The sequence below is a fragment of the Heptranchias perlo genome, chromosome 19, assembly GCF_035084215.1.
Source record: "Heptranchias perlo isolate sHepPer1 chromosome 19, sHepPer1.hap1, whole genome shotgun sequence".
NCBI lineage: Eukaryota > Metazoa > Chordata > Chondrichthyes > Hexanchiformes > Hexanchidae > Heptranchias > Heptranchias perlo.
The window spans coordinates 39,146,607-39,168,132 of record NC_090343.1 but is presented as its reverse complement, the minus strand read 5'-3'; positions in this window follow the sequence as shown (position 1 = coordinate 39,168,132).

Below are 21,526 nucleotides of genomic sequence, written 5' to 3'. Positions count from 1 at the left end.
TCATATTTGTATGGCGTGTGCAAATGTACTTTAAGCTTTTTGTGCATTTCTTGGTAAATAAGACAAAACATAAAAGGGGTGATTTTAAACCCCAAGGGTGAGTTGGGGGCGGGTAGGAGTTGAAAATAGTTGTTTTTTGGGTCGCGACTGCAACCCGGTTTAAAGTCGGCGCGTAAAAGTACAGGCTGGAAATGCAAAGTCCAAAAATTTTGCAGTTGCGACCCAAAAAAACAACTATTTCTAACTCCCACCCACCCCCAACCCACCCGTTCTTGGGGTTTAAAATCACCCCCAAAGCATGCAAGTATTTTTTGATCGTTGTGAGTGCTTTTATTTCCTTGGTTACCGAATAGTGATAGATGTTTGTTAAGTAAATATACACGTGTGAAGTACATTGGTTGTGTATTGTGTGATTTTTTGTAAGGCGTTTTCCATTAAAAATAGTGCATGTGTCTAAAACGGTATCACTGTAGTCACATCAATGGCTAGTCAGCAATTTCTACTGGACAGCACTGCCTTAGAACAATGTACAATAAATAACCCACCCGTTAGTTTACTTTGTAATTAGTTATTTTAAAAATATATATATATTTTGTGTAGTTGTATGATATTATGCATTCCGATCTGGTTTACTGAAGAGTAGTGTTTATATAGAGACTTAAATAGTAAAACTTGATCTTATTATATGAAACTTCAGGCAATTAAGTATAATTTTGTAAGAAATATTGTTGATTAAAAGATGCAGGATAACTTAATTATCATCATGGGTTGATTGTAGACGAGTACTACAATTTTACCAATGACAACTTGCCAATTGAATATATAGGATTGAAGAAAATAATATTTTAAATATTTTCCCCATGAAGGAATGTTTAATGGTTTAGGGAATGGCAGATAATTGTTTATCCTCATTAGATTATTTATTGGTCATAATACTATTCTGATAATAAGACTACTAGAACTGGATTGCAAATTGTTTCATTTTCTGTTTAATGTTACGTTGTGCGGTACTTATTGTGCACCTCATGCAAAATGTACCAAATGCTTGATTCTTAATAACCATTTGACAATGAAGGTGGAGTCTCTTTTAATTTAATTTTTGGTAATTATATTTCTTGTCTTTTTCTCTCTAAGTTATTTTCTTACTTCTTTTTTCACACGGAAATCTCTCCATGCCTTCCTGGCAGAGATGACATGTAGGAGATTTGTTTTCCGGGCCCAGTCAATGATACTCTAAACTGGCCACTAGGTGTTGTATAAGGGGTGATCTGATCTTCCAATTTTTTCCTGTTTCTAATGGTCAGCATTTGGCTTTTGCTAGTGTCTTCCCACAAACGCATGGCTGAAATTGTAACCTCATGTAAATTCAATGTTATTTAACTTTGTTATTGATTCAGAGAAACAGAAGAAATTAGATGGAATTAAAACTAATAAACAAGACATTTGAAACGCTTCTTAAGAAAAAAATATAATGGAGCCGCAATGATGAATCAGATAATTAGCCTTTACCATTGGTATCATCTAATTATTCTCCTTTCTGCTATTTGTTGTGTTTCACAAGAAATGTAGATTATCTCATTAACTATTTTTTAATATTTCAAAATATACATTAATTCATAAAATTTAAAGATACCACACTTCCAAGGCAAAACAATTCAAAACAATACAACATGGATCGTACACAATACTATTCCAATATTACAGTTTAAAACACAGTACATATCTTATAACACATGCTGTACAATACAAGGTGGGCTAGCCTTACATGGTGGCCTTTCCCCATTATCTCATTAACTAAGATCTATGTGAGCTCCAATAGGCACAATACTGTTTAAGGTCATGTAAAGGAATGATACAGGCTCAGTCTGACCAACCTAGCCTTACACTGAATCATGCCTAGTGTAAATAACTAACGTGCCAGTGTAGTAATCAACAGTCATACATCCCAGAGAACTATGCAAGGCTGTTACAATCATAGTTTCACACATCCTCTACAGATGGGCCGGCAGTCTAGTTACTGTAAGTCTCAGATGATTTTTTCCCCTTAAATGTGAAAATAAGTTTTAGAATATCCATTTTTCACATCGGGCCAATCACATGGAAGTAATTAAGGAGTGAGTCCCCAGAGTTAAAATCGATACCCTCACGTCAAATCCTGTCCTGTTCTCACATGATTTCCATACTTGGACATGTTCCAGCAGAGATCACAGTATTGGGATGAGGAGTTGGAACTCTGGCTTTCTTTTCCCCTTTCTAGCCCAAAGGCTGTGGAGGCCAATTGCAGCATCACAACTGTTGTATCAATAATCAATACCTCTTTTAATGACAGTGGCCAGGAAATTTCTTAGAGCTGTTCGTACTCTGCTTGACGTTACTTCACCTGAAGTGTAAATAGGGTTTCCGCTGCCCTTCCCCGATCGAACACCGGTGGAACGGGAGCAGTTCCGAAGAATTCCCAGCCAACAACCGTTGAATACTTTCTTGGAAGTACTGATTTGACCAAAATACAAAGCCTACAAGTTGACACTTCAGAAAATGTTTTTTTTAAAGCACAACATCTAGGATAAAGTTAGGCAAAAGCAAAGCCAAAGTGTTATAATAGGAAATATCCCAGAATATTGCAGTGCCTGACGGTGACTCTCATATTTTTATTGTTAATTGGTCATAATATTTGGTAGGCTGGCTGAAAAAGCTAAGACTCCAAACAATGTTAGAAAATCCCATTCCTTCCTGCTGTCTCTGATTTTCACCACACAATGTTTTTGCACCCACTGGCCATGTGGAGATGATGAACATTTCATACAAGAGGAATGTTCTCCATGGAATAAAAAAGGGATAACAAGCCAAGCTTCTAATGTTTGAAATTCAGCAGCTTGCCTGCTGAGAGCGTAAGGATGCCAGGCTGTTATAAAATTTTGACCTTCTCCTGGTTCATGTTTTCAAGAGTTAATTAAATCCAGAGCAGAAAAAACACACATTCCTGAACAGTGGCTTCATCATCTTCTCACACCGCATAGACCTCTGCCCAACTGCAGCCCAGAATCTGATTGTTGTCAACACAAAAAATAGTACCTAAAAATAGAAGAGATGGAACTTGAAGAAACATTCCACGGGAAACAACCCATTCAGAGCCAATTTTGCAGCTTTTATCAAATTGTTTTCACTCATGTGTAATGTTCGATAGTGTCAAAGTTGCCATAATTTAAAAGAAAGTAGACTTTAAAATTGATTTTATGTACATATATGGTTGTGTATTTTGTGGTAATAAACTACAGATTACAGGCTAAATTCACATCCATCAGGAAGCTGCACTTGAAGGGGGTGTGGTGTATCTCTGACCCACACTCCCTTTGAGTGTGACTCTGTGCTGAGAGGGTTGTCGAATTTATCCGTATTATTCAATACATTTGCAGTGTTTATAAATTCTCCAATAGGCACCTTATTACATCTATAGCATGCAGCATCCTGGCTGATATATGGTTGAATTTTAATACCCTCTGAAGTGCCTTAGCAAGCCTTTCGGTTGTAAAACAATCAATATAGAAAAGAATCATAAAAGAAACATTGGACAGACCTATTGGCAATGACCCAAGCATCAGATCAGGACAAGCCTCGGGCAGTCCCAGCTGAGTTGACCCTGCAAAGACCTTCACAGTAACATCTGGTGGGGACTGGCACCCAAATTGCGAGAGCTGCCCTGCAGGATGTGTCAGGCAACAGTTTGACATAGGTGTGATTCTGTGAGTACGACTATCAGCTAACATCCCAGGCTCCTCCATCTTGATCCAATGGCACGTCCTGTCCCTTCAGCAGGATAGACCCACCAGAGGTAAGGGCACAGTGGTATATAATTGGTTGGGCATGGCCTGGGAGTCCTCAACATTGATTTTGGACCTCATGAAGTTTCATGGCTCCAGGTCAAATGAGGCCAAAGCAACCTCCATGTTTACCACCTTCTGCTAACCCCCACTCCCCCCAACTAAGAAATTACTTGGGGGGAAGCCAAGACTGCACCAAGACTGCAGTGGTTGGAGGAGAAGTCCCTTCTTGAGGCATCTGTTGCGCTCTCTCCTCCATAGGAGCAGATGCAAGCATCGGGACAGCTACGTTAATAATGCAGGAGGGTCCTAGCGGGCCTTCATCCCTCATTTCACTCCATATTTGCCGAGTGACACCCCAAACACTAATGTGCCCAGATGAAGTTGGTAGCAGCTCTTCAACTGGTTCCTCTCGGATCAGAGGATCTGAGAGAGGCGGGCAGCAAATCCCAATTCTGGGTCCCTGACTGGGGAATATGGTTCCAATGCTAATGATCAGAACCCAGAAATCGAGGAATGTTAAGGTGCACTCTGCCTGACGTACCCAGGCAGAGGGGCTAGGAATATTGAGGCATCATTTCCTGTCTCTCTCAATCTCCCTTAGTTAGTTACTTTTTAAAGTCTATAGAACACAAAACAAATGCTATAACAGGTGTATAATCAGAACACTGTTATCTCTCTTTCTCTCACTCGCTCTCTCTCATATATCTGCCTCTTTTTAAAACAAAATCAATATAAGAACATAAAAAATAAGAGCAGGAGTAGGCCATACGGCCCCTCGAGCCTGCTCCGCCATTTAATAAGATCATGGCTGATGTTCGACCTCAACTCCACTTTCCCACCCTATCCCCATGTGCCTTAATTCCTTTAGCGTCCAAAAATAAGAATATTATCTCAGTAAAAGTTATGAAATGTACCCTCATGTTTTCAAAATTATTTGAAGAAAAACTACTGGGCAGAAAGTGTTAGAAACTAAATTAAATTATTACATCAATACAGCTGCCTGAATGGTGCTGATGAATTCGGGGGAACTAAGCATAATGCACGTGCTTAAACTGAACAATCCAAATTCTGCTCACACAGTCACAGCACTAAGCAAAAATATCAAGTCCAAGCCCAAGCTTTTGGAGGAGGCTGAGGCTTTCAAGTAAAAAACTTTAACAAAGACATTAAAAGACACTAAAGAAAATTCAATGCATATATTTATTATATTATTGTGAATTATACATTTTTTGAATTTTTAAGTTTTGTTTAAATCCTTATTTCGGATATTGGAAATTTCAGTTATTGAGAAAAAATGGCAGCTGGTAAACATTTTGGGAAAGCATTGAGTGATCTATGAGAACCCAATGACCAGATTGTGCAATCTCAGGATAATATATTCTAACTATAAATAGCTGTTATTGTGTGTCACGCAGTGTGACACCTTTAACATTGAAAATACTGATCATTGCATCACCTACAGGAGTACATAGCATGAATTTTCAATGCAATACATGTGACACGTACCGAATTTAGTAATATTTTGCTTTAGAGATACATGTGTGTTTCAAAAATTATTGGTGGTAGAATTGCAGTCCTAACTATTGTAGTGCGAAAACTGTAAAATAAATGAGCACAGCTCTTTTAAGTAATACCTTAGTTGAAGAAATGATTTATATTAAAGGATATTGGGGTAAGTATTTTAAATAGTGAGTAGTGCCTCATTGATGTTCCTGAGATAATTAGTTACATTTTTATATTCATTTGTTTTCTAAAATAGTCTTACTTTTAGGTCTTCTATTTTCCCGGCGAAGCAATGGAACAGACATAGTGGAGTAATGTAAATCAAGGGGATTCTTTTGAAGGATGTTTGTTTTCTAACATCAATCTGTTTCCATATTAATTGTGAATTACATTTTTCTACCAATAGTTTGGTAGTTTTTACAGCTTCCTTTTAAATCTCTTTTAGCACGACACAAATGCAATGCTTTTTCCTCATGTGGTTATTGAATCGTATAGTGGTTATGGTACTGGACTAGCAACCTGGAGGTCAAGAGTTCACAATCCAGTCATAACAAATTATGTTAGCACCAGAAAGAATGACCATGAAACTGCTGGAATGTTGTAAAAAAAAAACAAATGGTTCACTGATATCCTAGGGAAAGGAACCTGCCATCCCCACAGTTCCAGTGTTAAGGTTGTCAACCCTAGAGGGATTGTCCTCTAGTCTAATAATTGTGTGTTGTTTTAATTTTCTTTGAACACTTTCGTTTATTAGTTATAAAAATATTGGATGCTAATCTTCAAGAATTATCCACTCAGATAATGAAGAGTCTGTTCTCTTTCCACTTGATGTGGGAAGGCGGTTCATTATGAGGATGGATGTTTCAGGCGACCAATGGCAGGAGCATGGAGCCGGGACATGGTTGGTTCTTAATGCCCTCTACAAGAAGACTCACTAGGGCAACTAGGGATGGGCAATAAATGCAACATTGCTCATATCCTGAGAACTAATATAAAAATAATTTATAGGAGCCATTACTTGACACCATTGGCACTGTCTTAGCTGTTTCCCATGGCAGAGTATCCCATGGATTATTTCTGGGTGATATTAGGGGTGAATTTAACCCTGCCCACCTGGCGGAAAGTGGGCAAGCAGGCAGGCAGTTACAATCGCCCGGGAGCCATATCTGATGACATCCCACTCCCTTCCTGCCCATTTCCATCTTAACCCGCTCTTGTGCAGAGGAGGGAGGGACACCCGCTGGAAACCGGCGAGATCTTCTTTAAATATGCAGATCAGACTCTCATGACATCATCGGGGCCTGACTGCTATTTTAACCAGTGGCCTGAACAGGGAAGTCATTGTCGGGGCCAGAAGGGACTCAAACAGGTTAGTTTGTAAACTTATTTTTACTTTTCTGGTGGGGCCAGGAGGAGCAAGAGTGCTCTTCCAGGCCCCACAAGGAATGTTCAGGCTTCCCCTGCCCCGGACTTCCCCCTTCCCGATCACGCTGCCCTCCTGAAACCGCCTGACGTTCCGCTGCTGCTCACCAGCAGCTGCTGCTTTTTATTGGTTTCGGACGGGTAACTGACTGGGGTCATGCAGATAAGGCCAGGAGTTAAAATTACCCAGTTCACACGCTGCTCATGTTAGGATGGTTTGCCGGCTGCTCCGGCCCCCGCCTGCTTGATTCCTGCCCCGATGTTAAAATTGGACCTATTATATCCAAATAGAAAAGGCCCCATTAGTTTTTCAACATGTACTCAAGTTTGAGGTCATCCAAAAGGGAGATGTTCAGATGCCATAACTGAGAGATAGGAGTATCCGATTCTATGTTTCAAAGTATAGCCAAAAATTAAGATTCTTCCAATGTCACATTGTTCCACCGTGTCAAAATATGATATTGATAATAGGAAAAGTTCTGTACATTCTGGAAGAACACATTACTGAAAGAAAAGGTACAATCATGTGTGAAGCTGCTGCCGTAAATCGTAAAACTTTTGTTTTGTGCAGGACTCTAGCCTAAAATTCAAGGGTTTCCTACATAAGGAACCATCTTCGAGCTGGCGGGCACATATCAGATTAAGCAGCTGGTTGAAATCTCTATCCATTAACACAAGATCAACCCTGAAATCTATCAGCAAACAAAAGAGACTGGAGAAAAAACCTAGGACATCATCAGCAAGACCACACAAGTTACTCCGTTTCAAAATGAAACATTGACACAAAAGGGCAGTTTATTGTGAAATAACATTACAGCATCCTTTATGGATGAATTGCGAAGTAAAAGGCCTCCACCAAGCCCCATCTCAGCTTGGCTTGCCCATTACCTGACAGTATTTGTTACTGCTAAAAGCTTGTGCTTGTGTTTACTTCCATTTAATAGTTCTGTCGAATCAGTTGAGCGGCACAGGTGGCACAGAGTCTGGCTCACGGATTCAAGCCCCAGGGCTGCTACCTGCAACTTTTGGCAGTGAACTTCCTCAGTTGTCAGCCCGCATCCTAAGATACCTAATACTTCACTCATAATATGACTGTTTGCTTGGGTGAGCTTGACTGAGCAACTCACAGTCAACAAAATTATAAGTTGAAGTCTGTTTTTACACTAAGCTTGGAAGGTTGGAGAAAAACTTCACCAAGCCGTTGTCACATAGCAATTGTGAAAAAGCATAAAACATTTACATATTCCCTTGAATATAGAAGGTTAAGGAGTGATCTAATTGAGGTGTTTAAGATGATCAAAGGAGTTGATAGGATAGATAGAGAGAAACTATTTCCTCTGGTGGGGGAGTCCAAAACAAGAGGGCAATACCTTAAAATTAGACCCAGGCCCTTCTTCACATAAAGGATAGTGGAAATCTGGAAATCTCTTCCACCAAAATGCTTTTCAGGCTAGGTCAATTGAAAATTTCAAAACTGAGATTGATAGATTTTTGTTAGGTAAGGATATTAAAGGTCACAGAACCATGGTGGGTAGATGGAGTTTAGATACAGATCAGACATGATATAATTGAATGGCAGAACAGGCTCGAGCAGCTGAATGGCCTATTCCTGTTCCTATATTCCCCCTATGTTCCTATTTCTGCAGGCACTAGCTTCATGGGGGTGTGATACAGAATGACCTACTATAATGGAACATTCTTGAGAAAAGCAATATAGCGACATATAGTGCAGCCATCTCAAAGTGCTGAAAGCACATCTCCCATTGACTAATTACAAGGGGACGTCGATGGCTCAGACTCATCCATCCCTCTGGTAGAAGAGTCTGTGCCACAGTTTTCCATTCTGAGGATGATACTGGCTAGTCTCTGGAGATAAGGAGGGAAATTTCAGTAAGAGAGTGTTGATAAAACTTGACTAGATATATGGGGCCCGATTTTACCAGGGGTGTGGGTTCCCGGCGGGTAGGCCAGCGGGCGCGTTGAAAACGCGCCCGGTGAAATTAGTGGGTTGCCTGCGCGATCGTAGCAGGCAACACACTAATTGGATCCACTTACCTGCTCCTCCAGGCTCCCCGCTGCTGATCTGCGCGTCGGGCGGGCTGCGCATGCGCAGTAAGATCTGTCAGCTGGAGGCGCTCTATTTAAAGGGGCAGTCCTCCACTGACAGATGCTGCCACAAACAGAAAAAATTACAGCATGGTGCAGCCCAGGGGGAATGCTGCTCCCAGTTTAATGATGCCTCACCCCAGGTATCATTAGATGGGGTGAGGAGGAGGGGGAGGACAGAGATCTTCCCGCCGGCGGGCGGGAGGAAGCGGCCTGCCTCTGCCACCAAGAAGGCCTGGCTCGAGGTGGCTGAGGGGGTCACCTGCGCCACCAACATATCGCCCACCTGCATACAGTGCAGGAGGCGCACCAATGACCTCGGTAGGTCAGCCACAGTGAGAACACGTAGTCTTTCCCCTACACTCCGTCTGCCACAACACTGCCCCCACCCCACATCTCCTTCGGCACTGCCAACACTACTCTGTCACATGACCCCTCATACCCACTCAAACCTCATCCTCATCTTACCTGCACCTACTCACCTCGCGAGTACTCACCCCGCCACTACCACGCAACCCAATCCTCATACAATCTCATGGCTCTATCCCATACTCACCCTCTCGTGCATCTCTCTCACTGCCAGCCTCACTCAACCTGCCACCACCTGTGCTGCAGCCACAGGGCATGCATCACATATGTAGGCAGCGTAAGGCAAACGTGTCGTGAGCATGAAGGGGATGCACAAGGGTGTTTGAGGGTTTTTCATGGTTCTTACTTCTATTGAATTAAAGAACAACTCACATCACACATTATATTGGCTCCACTACTGCCATGTCTTCGCGAATCCTGTCCGGTTTGTGCAATAATGCCCACTCCTGGGTATCCCTATGAGGACCCACCACTGATGCCACCCAGTGTGTCACTGCAGAGTGGGTGTAGGTGTATTTGCAGGGCTTATCTGCACAGACGACTGAGAGACACCGGGGATGTCCCCGGTTGCAGCCTGGAAGGCTGTGGAGGTGCCCTCACGGGCACCGAAACCCAGGGGGCGTCGGCCCAAAGCATCTACCAGGTCAGGGCATGAACAGGAGCAACCTGCCACCACCTCTGCTGGAGCCACAGGGGTAGCACCACGTAGGGGTACCAGGAAACGAGAACCCAAAGTTCCGTGAGCACACAGGGATTGCACCAGGGTGTTTGTCTATTTGTTATCTTTTTATTTCCAGTCTTTGAATGGCAACACAAAATAAAGTCACTTTTTCTCACAAATGCTGCCACCTCTTGTCCATAATTCTCCGGCTTGTGCAATATGTCCCTTCCGTGCGCCTCATCATGACGACGACCACCCCGTCCCACCCATTGGGCATAATACTGTGGGTGCAGGTGTACAGGCACCACTCTTCTGTGGAGGGAGCCTGTATGGACCCTCGTCTGTGCACGTTATGACATGTGAACGCCTCACACAGTGTGATGATAGGAGAATCGTTGGCATATGAGTGCCTCCCTGGCCTGACGAGCACGCAGGTGAGCCGGTGTTCGGGCCATGGGTCGTTCCTCCTCCTCTCGCTCGTACTCCTCCTCTTCCTCCTCCTCCTCCTCCTCATTTCGTCCTCAATGTGGGTGGCGGGTGTGCATGGGGCCTCCTCCAGCGGCACCCCTCTCTGTAGTGCCATGTTATGCAGGGCACAGCAGACAACTATAATTCGTCCCACTCGGAGTGGCGTGTATTGGAGCGCTCCCCTGGAACGATCAAGGCCCCTGAAGCGTATCTTGAGCAGCCCTATAGCCTGCTCAATTGTAGACCTGGTAGCAATGTGGCTGTCATTATATCGACGCTGCGGCTCGGTAATGGGGTTCCTCAGAGGTGTCATAAGCCACGTGTGCAGGGGATATCCCTTGTCGCCGAGGAGCCAGCCATTGCCCGCGTTGGGTGCGTGGAAGAGGGGCGGGACGGTGGACTCCCTGAGGACGAAGGCATCGTGGCAGCTGCCAGGGTATCTGGCGCACACGTGTAGGAATCTCTGGCGGTGGTCACAAATGAGCTGGGCGTTCATGGAGTGATACCCTTTCCTGTTGATGAACAGCTCTGGCTCATGTGGAGGTGCCCGTATTGCAATGTGGGTGCAATCGATTACACCCTGCACCCGTGGGAAGCCAGCCACATCATGGAATCCAACCGCCCTCTCCGTCTGGCTGCGCTCATCCATGGCGAAGTTGATGTAGGTCGAGGCCCTGCGGAACAACCCATCGGTGACCTGCCTTATGCACTTGTGTGCAGACGACTGAGAGACCCCGGTGATGTCCCCCGTGGCACCCTGGAAGGATCCGGAGGCGAAGAAGTTGAGGGCAGTGGTGACTTTGACGGCGACGGGTAAGAAGATGCTGCTTGGTCCATCCAGGAGCAGCTCGTCATTAAGGAGGCTGCAGATGTCGGCGACTACCTGGCGAGTGACTCTGAGCCTGCTGCTCAGAGAGGTCCATGAAGCTGAGCCTCGGTCTGTAGACCCTGTGCGGAGGGTAGTGCCTCCTGCGACGCATCTCTCTCTGCGGTTGCCCTCCATCCTGCTGTGCAGGTGGATGTGCCACAGCATCGTGTTGTGGGGATGCACGTCTCTGAGGCGGACGGCGTGGACTGCGAGGCTGCTGAGGCTGGTCATGCTGTTCGTCCTCCGAACAGCATGACCAGCTGGCAGGTGTAGGTCTGCGGGGTTGTGCACGGTAGAAAAGTGTGTCCTCGCACAGGGGTTGCCCTTCCACGCCGGTGAATCTTCTTGCTTGGAGGAGGGTGGTGGAGGGCAGGCGTTGCCCAATGTTACGGAGTGTCCTCCTGCGTTGGTGAAGGCTCTCCCCCCCCCCCCCCCCCACCTGTGGAATGCACCTTGGCAGCTGCCACAGGCTGCTGGCTGCAACACGTCCGTTGGGAGCGTGAGTGTTTCCCCCAGTATGGGAAACAGTCTCATTTCACCGTAAAATCCCACACTTGTTAAAAAAACAGCTCAATCAGGTCATTTAATGACCTGAAATAGCTAGATAAATACACTCAAGTGGAACCCCGCTGGCTTTAATTGCCTGCGGAATTCCCACCAGTGGGGGCTGCGCACGCACCCCCGCACGTCAGCACGGAACCCGGAAGTGGGCGGGATCAAGGCGCGATCCGGTCCCGCTCCTCGATTTCGGGATTTTAGAGGCCCCCCCCGCCGAGAACGCACCCGAGACCGGGTGCTAAAATCGGGCCCATGATGTTGTTTTAGTCACAAATATAACAATCTGCATTTATATAGCTCCTTTAACGTAGTAAAACATCCCAAGGCACTTCACAGGAGTATGTATTCCTCTTGTATTATATTGACTCAGAGCCAAAGCAGGAGACATTAGGGGAGATGACCAAAAGCATGGTCAAAGAGGTAGGTTTTAAGGAGCATCTTAAAGGAGGAGAATGAGGTGGAGTGGTTTAGTGAGGGAATTCCAGAGCTTAGGGCCTAGGCAGCTGAAGGCATGGCCACCAATTATGGACAAATGTAAGGAATCTTACACACCAGGTTATAGTCCAACAGTTTTATTTGAAAATCACAAGCTTTCGGAGGCTTTCTCCTTCGTCAGGTGAGTGTGGAATTCCTTGAAGGTTACCGCATTTATAGTCAGAGAACAATGCCTGGTGATTACAGATAATCTCCACATCATGGCACCAATTGTGGGGTGAAGGAAGTGGGGGGTGCACAGGAGGCCAGAGTTGGAGGAATGCAGAGTTCTCGGAGGGTTGTAAGGCTGGAGGAGGTTACGGAGCTCGGGCGAGGTGAGGCCGTGGAGGGATTTAAACATGAAGATGAGAATTTTAAAATTGAGGCATTATGGACCAGAAGCCCATGTAGATCACCGAGCACAGGGGTGATGGATGAATGGGACTTGGGCAGCAGAGTTAATCTGCAAATGCTGGAAACAAAAATAGAAAATGCCTAAAATACACATCAAGCCAGTCAGTAACTGTGGAGAGAAAAGACAAGGTTAATGTTTTGGGCTCAGCCCTTCTTCGGAAGCAAATTTTAATTTTAAAAGCCTTTTAAAATGCTTGTTCATCTTTCACTTTTCAATTCTGAAGACAAGTTGAAACTGTAACTATGCTTGTATTTCTCATAGGGGGCAATTTTCATCTCACTGCTGCCCATTGTTTCAGCATGAATGGTAATGGGATGAAGGTAGTGAGGTGAACATTAGGAAAAAAGTTACTGCTGAGTCTCCGCCCAAGTTCTGCCTGTTGTAATTTGCAAGCGGACCTCAATTTAAGTTGCTTAATGGACCGCTGGAGGCCACTCAGAAAACATGATGGTAAGTTATTAATGGTTTTTGTATTCCTCCTGGCCTCATAATATCACCTGCTCGCTACTGGACCCTCCAGTGCCCCCCCCCCCCCCCCCCGACCTTGGCATCGACTGCCTCCTCCTCCTCCCCCACCCCACTTAAGGTCTCCCTGCTGTCTTGGCTCCGCAGAAAAGCTGCCAGATTTCTCAATCACCCAGTTGCCTGTCAGCGATCGTTTAGTTCTGGCAGCTTGACGGTTTTATTTACATGAGGCCTGATCACAAGAATTGATCGGGCCTCCTGCCGGTGACATCGGGAGAGCGGTGTAATCACTTCACCTACCGCTGACTCAACGTACACCCAAAATGAAAATCGCCCCTTACTTTATACCTGCGCTCGCTTGCTGTAATTCCAGTAGGTAACAGCAGTTACATGTAAAATTGCAGCTATACAACTACATTCAACTGTTTGATACTGCAGAGGAAATGGGCGTAATTTATTTCCATCAATCATTAATAAAATCCAATAAGTTTTTTCCATTCCCACTTTTATACTTATCACAAAGGTTGATCAATGACCTTCTGTAAATAATGCCACAGCCTTGCTGTGTAATGACTTTATTTACTTAGATTAAATCAATAGATGCATAACTTCCTCAGAACATAATAAAGCATGGTCACCAGGGAGTGTACTTAGAAAAATATCACTACAATTGAGTTTACCTAGGTGTTCAAAGATGCTCCATATACACTCCCTGGTTTATCACTGCAATTACTGACTTATTGCTGCTTTTTCCTTTGTTGCTTTCATTATCTTTTAAGGGTAGATATCAATAACAAGTTACAACTCTAGAGCGTTCCTCAGTGCAGAAAGATGTCTTCTAGACTTTTACAAGGCAGAGGAAAAAAGTGGATACTGAACAGAAAGGAAAAAGAGAAAGATAGTGGGGTAGATCTTGACTTTGAATGGAATGGAAATAAATTGGTACAGATGTAAAATGGGCTGTAGACTCGCTATCACCTGTTTTACACAATCACACAAAGTTAAGATCTACTCCAGTGTTTTTGGGGGTGGTGACAAAATCAGAGTTGAAGAGAAGGGTTTTTAGGAGACTTTTGAAATCAGGGAGGGAGATAGTAATATGAAAGAATTTAGAGAGTGAGTTCCAGAGAACTGGGGTGTAGCGACTGAAAGAGCAACCACCGATGATAAACTGGAGGATAAGGAGTATTGGTCACAAAAGCTTTTCAGGTTCGGGCCTCATTACCATTTTGTCAGCGAGCTGTGTGCGCCAAACGGATGCCCTGCTGCAGCTCGCCGGTTTCCTGAGCTGGAAAATCGTCCAGCTGTAGTACCTTTTTGGAGAGACCTCCAGCGATCCCATTGAAGATCACCAGTTAGGCCTTTCAACATCTAGAGAAATGGGACTGCATTAGCTGTGTATGTTCTACCCATTTCTCTTCGAAAATTGCAATTGGGCTCCTATAACAGGTGTAGGACCCTGGTTTGGATAACTGAACAGTCTCTCACCTGTTTTGGGCAGGAGTGTTGGGCGTCCATTTAAAGATCTGCCTCAAAGTTGATGCAGGTGGGAAAATGGGCACATAATATCCACGTCAGACTTTCAACTGCTCGTCTCTCGTTTTTCAGATGAGAAACAGGCAGCCAACAGTTGAATGTCTCCCCCAATCTAATCTAGGAGCAATCTTGGATGCATTCTAAAAAGCAATTCCCATTTTGACTGCATGCATTTCCTTTATTCTAGTCCATCCTGGGATAGCTAAAATCACCCAATTTTATTGCTTTGTTATTCTTGCATATCTCTCTAAACTGTTTGCAGATCTCCCCCTCTAGCTCATCTCCACATATCTGGTGGTCTGTATTGCGCACGAGAATTGAACTATTTCCCTTCCTATTTCTTAATTCTATCCATATGGATTCTGTCTTAGCACAACCCCCTAGGATGCCCTTAAATTCTAGTGCTGTGATACAACCCTTAACACTGCCACCCCTACCCCTTATTTCTCTCCCTATCTCTTCCGAAAATGTTGTAACTAGGAATATTAAATTCCATCCCATGCAACCGTAAGTCACATCCGTGTTATAGCTGCTATATTATATCCCTCTATAGTTATTAATGCTTCTAATTCTCTAATTTTATTTTGAATGTTTTATACATTCACATACATAGCACTTAATCCTGACTTTTTGGACTCCTATTATCATGCTGGCTTATTTCTGCGGATTCTGCTGTTCTGATATGGCAGTATTTTGGAAACATGATAATGAACTGATTATTATTTGTTCAGTTGCATGAAATGGCACTGAACTGAATCATCACAAATGTACCTCAGGGGACAGTGTGCTGGCAGCACTGATACACCAAGGACAGTGAGGGATAGAAGTAGGGGAAGATGTGAGGGAAGAAATGTGTTCAAAATGCTTGTGTTCCTGGACAAACAGTGAGTGAAATTCATTGAATAAAATTCAAAATCATTTGGGGAAAAAGCTTCCATAAATATCACTTTACTACATGAATCAAAGGGTAAGGTGGTTTCTTGTGCAATGCTCTCTTAAAAACGTATACAGGAGTTAAACTTTTAAGTGTTACAACACATTCACATTCACTGAGCTAGCTATATACTAAATCTCCCTGCTCTTGCCTCTGCTTAATTGTTTCCATTTGTCTCTGCATACAGTTCAATCCCTTTGCTGCCTCTCCGCACAGTGCCGCTCCGAATTCGATTGGCTCTCTTGGCTAGCCACTTACCTCTATCTTCTGTTTTCTTTCCCCCACACTATTGCTTTTCTGGTGAAAGTGTTTTTCTGCTGGCTTTGCACATCCTCTGTGGACTAATGAAAAGAGAGAAACAAAGGAGAAAAATCTATGTAAAATACTGGTAAGGGGTGAAGCGGGGCGGGGGTGGGGGGGTTCAGAAAATTGCTGCATCAAAAGATAAGATTAAGCAAACTAATTAAAAAGACAAAAGAAGACCACAACAAAGGCAGTTGAAGGTTAAAAGATTCTTTGAGCTAAGTGAATTGAGATTTAATTTCCCCAAAATTAATAAAGGGAATAGCACAGAACAAACAAGGAGACAAGATCAAAAGAAAGAAAAACAAGCAGAAATCTCCTGAATAAAAATTGAATTACAAAATGAGACAATACAGGAGAAAAAGAAAGTGGAAAAGGGGAAAATTAAACAATAAAGTAAACAAGACCATTGGACTGTAAAGAAACTGAAATCTAAGTTGATGCCTCAATGGATAAATGCATCACATGGTGTGCTACTGAACCGTACAGTCCTAGAACCTCTCACATTTGAACCCTGTTGGTACTGAGTTAGCTGATCTTAGCTATGGCAGCTATTGGCCTAAGCATCATCGGGGTAGGGAGGAAAGTTCACCCAAGGTTACTGTTGTTGATCATTATGTAGTGTCCCCTGCTGGAAGATAGGATTTTGAGGTGGTCTTGTGTCCATGGAACCAATACCCCAACATGAGGCAAGAAAAGAGGGAAAAAAAAATCAGAGGAAAATTCGAGGAGCAAAAGAAGTACTGGTGGTATGGTAGTCCAACATTTTGGAGCTCCATCCCTGATTGGTAACCTCCATCCCGAGGTTTGGAAACATGGGGCATAATTTTAACTTGGGAAAACGGGTGGGTTGGGGACAGGGCGGGGAGGCAGTAAATGTTTTAAAAATCTAAAACCTGCCTCCAATCCGCCCATTTCCAATTTTAACGGAGATTCGCTTTCGCCCGTTTTGTACTTTCACTGAAGATCAATTTCACCGGCATTACCATCGCCGAATCCCCCACCATCAACATCCTGGGTGTCACCATTGACCAGAAACTTAACTGGACCAGCCATATAAATACTGTGGCTACAAGAGCAGGTCAGAGGCTGGGTATTCTGCGGCGAGTAACTCACCTTCTGACTCCCCAAAGGCTTTCTACCATCTATAAGGCACAAGTCAGGAGTGTGATGGAATACTCATCACTTGCCTGGATGAGTGCAGCTCCAACAACATTCAAGAAGCTTGACACCATCCAGGACAAAGCAGCCCACTTGATTGGCACCCCACCCACCACCCTAAACATTCACTCCCTTCACCACTGGCGCACTGTGACTGCAGTGTGTATCATCCACAGGATGCACTGCAGCAACTCGCCAAGGCTTCTTTGACAGCACCTCCCAAACCCGCGACCTCTACCACCTAGAAGGACAATGGCAGCAGGCACATGGGAACAACACCACCTGCACTTTCCCCTCCAAGTCACACACCATCCCGACTTGGAAATATATCACCGTTCCTTCATTGTCGCTGGGTCAAAATCCTGGAACTCCCTTCCTAACAGCACTGTGGGAGAACCTTCACCATACAGACTGCAGTGGTTCAAGAAGGCGGATCACCACCACCTTCTCAAGGGCAATTAGGGATGGGCAATAAATGCTGGCATCGTCAGCGATGCCCACATCCCATGAACGAATAAAAAAAACCCCACTATGTAAATACATGTGGAGAAGATGTTTCTACTTGCGGGGGAGACCAGAACTAGGGGCCATAAATATAAGATAGTCACTAATAAATCCAATAGGGAATTCAGGAGAAACTTCTTTACCCAGAGAGTGGTTAGAATATGGAACTCACGACCACAAGGAGTAGTTGAGGCGACTTACATAGATGCATTTAAGGGGAAGCTAGATAAACACGAGAGGGAAAGGAATAGAAGGATATGTTGATGGGGTTAGATGAAGAAGGGTGGGAGGAGGCTCGTGTGAAGCATAAACACTGACATTGACCTGTTGGGCCGAATGGCCTGTTTCTGTGCTGCACAATCTATGTAATTTCTATGTAAAAGTTGCTTTTGGTTAGTTTCCTTATGACTGTGAAGAGGCAGCAAGTGGAGACCAATTGTCCAGTAATTTCTGAGCGGCTTCTCCCGATCATCTGCCGTAACTTCTGTGACAACTCCAGAGAAATACAGTAAACAGCTGTTTATATAATTTCTCCGAGTTATTGCCAAAGTTACAGTGAGAGGCTGGGGAACCCCCATGGAAATTCTGCCCCAGCATCTTTGTACAGATGGGAGTGTTCGGGGGTGGGGGGGGTGGTGGCAATTGAGAGGCAAGTCTTAAGGCAGTCTTATGCACCTGCAAGCATTATCATTACAACAACTGGAAGTACTTTACGTACTGATTATGCCGCAGTACCTAACTCACAGAAGAATACATTTTACAAATTTGCACTCTTGGCATCGAGGTTTGTTTGCTGGGAGCATATTTGAGGATTTTGGGACTGGAGATCCAAAAATGGATGGAAAATCTTTTGGGGCCCATTGACCTCATACCTGAAACCCCAGTATACGTTGTCACACCCGAACCCCCAGTATACATTCTCACACCCAAACCCCAGTATACATTCTCACACCCGAACCCCCAGTATACATTCTCACACCCAAACCCCAGTATACATTCTCACACCCAAACCCCAGTATACATTCTCACACCCAAACCCCAGTATACATTCTCACACCCAAACCCCAGTATACATTCTCACACCCAAACCCCAGTATACATTCTCACACCCGAACCCCCAGTATACATTCTCACACCCAAACCCCAGTATACGTTCTCACACCCGAACCCCCAGTATACATTCTCACACCCGAACCCCCAGTATACATTCTCACACCCAAACCCCAGTATACATTCTCACACCCGAACCCCCAGTATACATTCTCACACCCAAACCCCAGTATACGTTCTCACACCCGAACCCCCAGTATACATTCTCACACCCAAACCCCAGTATACATTCTCACACCCGAACCCCCAGTATACATTCTCACACCCAAACCCCAGTATACATTCTCACACCCAAACCCCAGTATACATTCTCACACCCGAACCCCCAGTATACATTCTCACACCCAAACCCCAGTATACATTCTCACACCCAAACCCCAGTATACATTCTCACACCCGAACCCCCAGTATACATTCTCACACCCAAACCCCAGTATACATTCTCACACCCAAACCCCAGTATACATTCTCACACCCGAACCCCCAGTATACATTCTCACACCCGAACCCCCAGTATACATTCTCACACCCGAACCCCCAGTATACATTCTCACACCCAAACCCCAGTATACATTCTCACACCCGAACCCCCAGTATACATTCTCACACCCGAACCCCCAGTATACATTCTCACACCTAAACCCCAGTATACATTCTCACACCTGAACCCCCAGTATACATTCTCACACCTGAACCCCCAGTATGCATTCTCACACCTGAACCCCAAGTATACATTCTCACACCCGAACCCCCAGTATACATTCTCACACCCGAACCCCCAGTATACATTCTCACACCCAAACCCCAGTATACATTCTCACACCCGAACCCCCAGTATACATTCTCACACCCGAACCCCCAGTATACATTCTCACACCTAAACCCCAGTATACATTCTCACACCTGAACCCCCAGTATACATTCTCACACCTGAACCCCCAGTATGCATTCTCACATCTGAACCCCAAGTATACATTCTCACACCCGAACCCCCAGTATACATTCTCACACCTAAACCCCAGTATACATTCTCACACCTAAACCCCAGTATGCATTCTCACACCTGAACCCCAAGTATACATTCTCACACCTGAACCCCCAGTATACATTCTCACACCTAAACCCCAGTATACATTCTCACTCCCAAATCCCCAGAATACATTCTCACACCTGAACCCCCAGAATACATTCTCACACCTGAACCCCCAGTATACATTCTCACACCCGAACCCCCAGTATACATTCTCACACCCGAACCCCCAGAATACATTCTCACACCGGAATCCCCAGTATACATTCTCACACCTGAACCCCCAGTATACATTCTCACACCCAAACCCCCAGTATACATTCTCACACCCGAACCCCCAGTATACATTCTCACACCCGAACCCCCAGCATACATTCTCACACCTGAACCCTCAGTGTACATTCTCACACCTAAACTCCCAATATTCATTCTAACACCTGAACCCCAGTATACATTCTCACACTCGAACCCCCCGTATACATTACATTCTAACACCTGAACCCCCAGTATACATCCTCACCCCTGAACCCCCAGTATACATTCTCACACCTAAACCTCCCGTACACATTCCCACACTTGAGCCCCAGTATACATTCTCACACCTGAACCCCCAGAATACATTCTCACACCTGAACTCCAGTATACATTCTCATACCGGAACCCCCAATATACCATTCTCACACCTGAACCCATAGAATACATTCTCACACCGGAACCCCCAGAATAAATTCTCACCCCTGAACACCCAGTATACATTCTCACACCTGATTCCCAGTATACATTTTCACACCTGAACCCCCAGTATACATTCTCACACCTAAACTTCCAGTATACATTCTAATACCTGAACCAAAGTATACATTCCCACATTGAACCCCAGTATACATTCTCACACCTGAACCCTCAATACACATTCTCACACCTGAACCCCCAGAATTCATTCTCACTCTAGAACCCTCAGTATACATTCTAACACCTGAACCCCCAGAATTCATTCTCACACCTGAACCCCCAGTACACATTCTCACACCTGAACCGCCAATATACATTCCCACACCTGAACCCCTATTATACTTTCTCACACTTGAATCCCCAATATACATACTCACACCTGCACCCCCAATATACATACTCACACCTGAACCCCCAATATACATTCTCACACCTGAACCCCCAATATACATTCTCACACCTGAACCCCCAATATACATTCTCACACCTGAACCCCCAATATACATTCTCACACCTGAACCCCCAATATACATTCTCACACCTGAACCCCCAGTACACATTCTCACACCTGAACCGCCAATATACATTCTCACACCTGAATCCCTATTATACATACTCACACTTGCACCCCCAATATTCATTCTCACACCAGAACCCCCAATATACCATCTCTCACCTGAACCCCCCAGTATTCATGCTAACACCTGAACCCCAGTATACATCCTCACACTCTTGAACCCCAGTATACATTCCCACACCTGAGGCCCCAGTATACATTCTCATGCCTGAACCCCCAGTATACATTCTCATACCTGAACCCCCAGTATACATTCTCATGCCTGAACCCCCAGTATACATTCTCATACCTGAACCCCCAGTATACATTCTCATACCTGAACCCCCAGTATACATTCTCATACCTGAACCCCAGTATATATTCTAACATCTGAACCCCCAGAACATATTCTCACTCCTGAACCCTGAGTATACATTCTCACCCCTGAACCCCCAGTGTACATTCTCACCCCTGAACTCCCAGTATACATTCTCATCCCTGCACTCCCAGTATACATTCTAACACCTGAA